Below are 6,365 nucleotides of genomic sequence, written 5' to 3'. Positions count from 1 at the left end.
CATGACGTGAACGACTTTTCGGCTCGATTTAAGATACCGATGCATGACGTGAACGACTTTACGGCGCGATTTAAGATACCGATGCATGACGTGAACGACTTTTCGGCGCGATTTAAGATACCGATGCATGACGTGAACGACTTTACGGCGCGATTTAAAGCTATACCGATGCATGACGTAAACAAGATCACACCGATACAGCACGTTAACATTAAAGCCCGCCTAATCCGATCGATGGAGGCCGTCTCGAGTGTCCAACTTGCTCACAAGAGCCGAGAAACAAACCGATGCATCACGTAGACAAGATCGTACCGAATGTTAACACAATCCAAAAGGAAATAATCTTAGATGAATATCGATTCTGATTATTGATTTTTCTTTCGCGATATTGATAGAAGACATCTGAATGAATTTCGAATTAATTCCGAAATCAAAAAAATATTTTCAATAAATTTTTTTTCTAGAGTACCTCGGTCTTTTCTATTTTTTTTCCAAGTTTCGTACGTCAATCAACATACATCCCAGAAAAAATCATCTCTCTAACTATCCTGGTTCAAAAGTTGTATCGGAACTTTTCACGTCGAAAAAGAACATAGGCGAAAAAGGACGTGAACATTTTTCCTTATAAAAATCAAACCCGACCATGGATTTTGATTCTGATTGTTGATTATCGCTATTAGAACACATTAGGAGGCAACCAAATCAAATTTGAGAAAATTCCACAATCAGAAAATTTTTTTCGAAAAAAAAAAAAAAAATTCGAGAACACCTCGGTCATGGCAAGTTATTTCCCACAATCCATTCCCCAATCAACGTACATCCCAGAAAAAATCATCTCTCTAACTATCCTAGTTCAAAAGTTGTATCGGAACATTTTCACGTCGAAAATATATCTCTAAGTCCAGACCGATGCACCACGTAATCTCGGGCAGACCGATGCACAACGTAAATGACGATCGGGACCGGGGCGATCGGTCGTATCTGACACCGCCGGCTCGGTTCTAACATCGTCAATGAGTCGGGGTTGTAAAAAGGACGTGAACATTTTCCTTATAAAAATCAAACCCGACCATGGATTTTGATTCTGATTGTTGATTATCGCTACTAGAACATATAAGGAGGCAACCAAATCAAATTTGAGAAAATTCCACGATCAGAAAATTTTTTCGAAAAAAAAAAAAAATCGTAATCACCTCGGTCATGGCGAGTTATTTTCCGTATTTCATTCCACAATCAACGTACAACATAGAAGAAATCATCTCTCTAACTATCCTGGTTCAAAAGTTGTATCGGAACATTTCACGTCGTAATATCTCGCCAAGTCCAGACCTCGGCGATAGGTAGTATCTGACACCGTCCGCTCGGGACTGACATCGACTTGGACTCGGGCTGATGATGGGGAGGCGTTTAAGGACGTGAACATTTTTCCTTATAAAAATTAAAGTCGACAATGAATATTGATTCTGATTACTGATTTACGCTTTAAAAACACATTAGAAGGCAACCAAATCGAATTTGAGGAAATTCCACGATCAGAAAATTTTTTTCGAAAAAAAAAAAATCCGAAAAATATTTTTCGATTCCGATTACTGATTTACTCTTTTAGAACACATTAGGAGGCAACCAAATCAAATTTGAGAAATTCCACAATCAGAAAATTTTTTTCGAAAAAAAAAAAAATTCGAGGACACCTCGGTCATGGCAAGTTATTTCCCACAATCCATTCCCCGATCCACGTACATCCCAGAAAAAATCATCTCTCTAACTATCCTGGTTCAAAAGTTGTATCGGAACATTTTCACGTCGAAAATATATCTCTAAGTCCAAACCGATGCACCACGTAAACTAGGGCAGACCGATGCACCACGTAATATCGGGCAGACCGATGCAGAACGTAAACTCGATCATACCGATGCTTCACGTAATCTCGATCTTACCGATGCACCACGTAAACAAGGGCAGACCGATGCAGAACGTAAAGTAGATCTTACCGATGCACCACGTAATCTCGATCTTACCGATGCACCACGTAATCTCCATCTTACCGATGCACCACGTGAACTGGATCTTACCGATGCAGAACGTGAATTGGATCTTACCGATGCAGAACGTGAATTGGATCTTACCGATGCACCACGTAAACTCGATCATACCGATGCACCACGTAATCTCGGGCAGACCGATGCACAACGTAAATGACGATCGGGACCGGGGCGATCGGTCGTATCTGACACCGCCGGCTCGGTTCTAACATCGTCAATGAGTCGGGGTTGTAAAAAAGGACGTGAACATTTTTCCTTATAAAAATCAAACCCGACCATGGATTTGATTCTGATTGTTGATTATCGCTACTAGAACATATAAGGAGGCAACCAAATCAAATTTGAGAAAATTGCCACGATCAGAAAATTTTTTTCGAAAAAAAAAAAAAATCGTAATCACCTCGGTCATGGCGAGTTATTTTCCGTATTTCATTCCACAATCAACGTACAACATAGAAGAAATCATCTCTCTAACTATCCTGGTTCAAAAGTTGTATCGGAACATTTCACGTCGTAATATCTCGCCAAGTCCAGACCTCGGCGATAGGTAGTATCTGACACCGTCCGCTCGGGACTGACATCGACTTGGACTCGGGCTGATGATGGGGAGGCGTTTAAGGACGTGAACATTTTTCCTTATAAAAATTAAAGTCGACAATGAATATTGATTCTGATTACTGATTTACGCTTTAAAAACACATTAGAAGGCAACCAAATCGAATTTGAGGAAATTCCACGATCAGAAAATTTTTTTCGAAAAAAAAAAAAATCCGAAAAATATTTTTCGATTCCGATTACTGATTTACTCTTTTAGAACACATTAGGAGGCAACCAAATCAAATTTGAGAAAATTCCACAATCAGAAAATTTTTTTCGAAAAAAAAAAAAATTCGAGGACACCTCGGTCATGGCAAGTTATTTCCCACAATCCATTCCCCGATCCACGTACATCCCAGAAAAAATCATCTCTCTAACTATCCTGGTTCAAAAGTTGTATCGGAACATTTTCACGTCGAAAATATATCTCTAAGTCCAAACCGATGCACCACGTAAACTAGGGCAGACCGATGCACCACGTAATATCGGGCAGACCGATGCAGAACGTAAACTCGATCATACCGATGCTTCACGTAATCTCGATCTTACCGATGCACCACGTAAACAAGGGCAGACCGATGCAGAACGTAAAGTAGATCTTACCGATGCACCACGTAATCTCGATCTTACCGATGCACCACGTAATCTCCATCTTACCGATGCACCACGTGAACTGGATCTTACCGATGCACCACGTAATCTCGATCTTACCGATGCACCACGTGAACTGGATCTTACCGATGCAGAACGTGAATTGGATCTTACCGATGCACCACGTAAACTCGATCTTACCGATGCACCACGTAATCTCGATCTTACCGATGCACCACGTGAACTGGATCTTACCGATGCAGAACGTGAATTGGATCTTACCGATGCACCACGTAAACTCGATCTTACCGATGCACCACGTAATCTCAATCTTACCGATGCACCACGTGAACTGGATCTTACCGATGCAGAACGTGAATTGGATCTTACCGATGCACCACGTAAACTCGATCTTACCGATGCACCACGTAATCTCAATCTTACCGATGCACCACGTGAACTGGATCTTACCGATGCAGAACGTGAATTGGATCTTACCGATGCACCACGTAAACTCGATCTTACCGATGCACCACGTAATCTCGATCTTACCGATGCACCACGTGAACTGGATCTTACCGATGCAGAACGTGAATTGGATCTTACCGATGCACCACGTAAACTCGATCTTACCGATGCACCACGTAATCTCAATCTTACCGATGCATCACGTAATCTCGATCTTACCGATGCAGAACGTAAACTCGATCATACCGATGCACCACGTTATCTCGGCAGACCGATGCAGAACGTAAAAAAAAAGCTTACAGCACGCGGTGTTCCCAAGCGGTCACCCATCCAAGTACTAACCGCGCCCGACGCTGCTTGGCTTCAGTGTTCTGACGAGAACTGGCAATTTCAGCGTGGTATGGCCGTAAACAACAAATATAGCGATATTTTCTATGATATCTCACTTTTTGGGAGCGGAAAGGACGTGAACGTTTTTCCTTATAAAAAATGAAATAACTTTTGGATATTAATTCTGATTGTTGATTTAAGTTTTAAGAACACATTAGGACATATCTCAATGAAATTTGAGGGATTTCCGAAATCGAAAAATATTTTTCGAAAAAAAAAAAAAATCCCAGAAGACCTCGGTCATCTCAAGTTTATTTCCATATTCTATTACACAATCAACGTACATCACAAAAGGAACCATCTCTCTAACTATCACAGTTAAATTTTTGTATCGGAACATTTCACGTCGGAATATCTCGCTAAGTCCAGACCGGGGAGATCGGTCGCATTTGACACCGTCCGCTCCGGTCTAACATCGTCTTGGAGTCGGGGTAACGATGGAGAGGCGTTTAAGGACGTGAACATTTTTCCTTATAAAAATTAAAGTCGACAATGAATATTGATTCTGATTACTGATTTACTCTTTTAGTACACATTAGAAGGCAACGCAATCAGATTTGAGGAAATTTCAAGATCAGAAAATTTTTTTCGAAAAAAAAAAAAATTCAAGAACACCTGGGTCATGGCAAGTTATTTCCCACAATCCATTCCACAATCAACGTACAACATAGAAGAAATCATCTCTCTAACTATCCTGGTTCAAAAGTTGTATCGGAACATTTCACGTCGAAATACCTCGCCAAGTCCAGACCGGGGCGATAGGTAGTATCTGACACCGTCCGCTCGGGACTGACATCGACTTGGACTCGGGCTAATGATGGGGAGGCGTTTAAGGACGTGAACATTTTTCCTTATAAAAATTAAAGTCGACAATGAATATTGATTCTGATTACTGATTTACGCTTTAAAAACACATTAGAAGGCAACCAAATCAAATTTGAGGAAATTCCAAAATCAGAAAATTTTTTTTCAAAAAAAAAAAAATCCGAAAAATATTTTTCGATTCTGATTACTGATTTACTCTTTTAGAACACATTAGAAGGCAACGAAATCAAATTTGAGTGAAATCCAAAATCAGAAAATATTTTTCGAAAAAAAAAAAAAATTCGAGAACACCTCGGTCATGGCAAGTTATTTTCCACAATCCATTCCCCAATCAACGTACATCCCAGAAAAAATCATCTCTCTAACTATCCTGGTTCAAAAGTTGTATCGGAACATTTTCACGTCGAAAATATATCTCAGAGTCCAGACCGATGCAGAACGTAAACTCGATCATACCGATGCTTCACGTAATCTCGATCTTACCGATGCACAACGTAAACTAGATCACACCGATGCAGAACGTAAACTCGATCATACCGATGCACCACGTAAACTCAGGCAGACCGATGCAGAACGTGAACTCGATCTTACCGATGCACCACGTAATCTCGATCTTACCGATGCACCACGTAAACTCGGGCAGACCGATGCAGAACGTGAACTCGATCTTACCGATGCACCACGTAAACTAGGGCTGACCGATGCATCACGTAAACGACGATCGAGAGGCGCGAAAGGACGTGAACGTTTTTCATTATAAAAATTGAAATAAATGATAAATAATGATTCTGATTGTTGGTTATCATTTTTAATAAGCATTAGGAGGCAACCAAATGAAATTTGAGGAAATTCCGATAATAGAAAATTTTTTCGAAAAAAAAAAAAAATTCATGAAATCCTCGGTCATCGCAAAATATTTACCATATTCTGTTCGATAATCAACGTATATTTAAGAAGGAATCATATCTGTATCTATCTTGGTTCAAATTTTGTATCGGAACATTTTGACCAAAGTCCGAGCTTCGGCCGAAACAGACACCGCTGACCTGGCCTATCGATCGACCGAGAGTCGGGGATAGAGCGTAAGTGTTGTCTGGAGGGGAACCCTGTGCTCTCCTGACATATATAGGGAAGGTGGTCGCGTTGGGCGATGCAGAACGTTTGGATCGGGAATTATATTTTTGGTTCAGCTATTGGAATATGGTTTATTGTTGGTATATATTGGCGAAATAACGTTCTTACTGACTGGGGATATTCATAAAAATGAGTCCGGAGATTTTCAGATCGAAGTCCGAGTGATCCGACTTGGAAGGCGTGTTGGGTGGGTCGAGATGGCTTAGATAGATCAGACGAGGCGGGCTAAGTGTTGACGTCATGCATCGGTCCATTTTCAGATTGAGTCCGAGTAATCCGACTTTGAAAGAGTGTTGGGTGCGTCGAGACTGTTTAGAT

The 6,365-nt window shown here is 40.7% G+C and overlaps 1 non-coding gene across 1 annotated transcript; it reads right to left on the bottom strand.

Annotated features, from left to right (window-relative positions):
* Positions 1-3,991: 3,991 nt before the first annotated feature.
* LOC123688375 lies at positions 3,992-4,110 on the bottom strand. Its single transcript, XR_006749901.1, has one exon. It is a non-coding gene; the product is annotated as a 5S ribosomal RNA (ribosomal RNA).
* Between the last annotated feature and the right edge of the window lie 2,255 nt (positions 4,111-6,365).

Source organism: Harmonia axyridis, chromosome X (assembly GCF_914767665.1).
Source record: "Harmonia axyridis chromosome X, icHarAxyr1.1, whole genome shotgun sequence".
Taxonomy (NCBI): Eukaryota; Metazoa; Arthropoda; class Insecta; order Coleoptera; family Coccinellidae; genus Harmonia; species Harmonia axyridis.
This window is presented reverse-complemented; position numbering and strand designations above follow the sequence as displayed.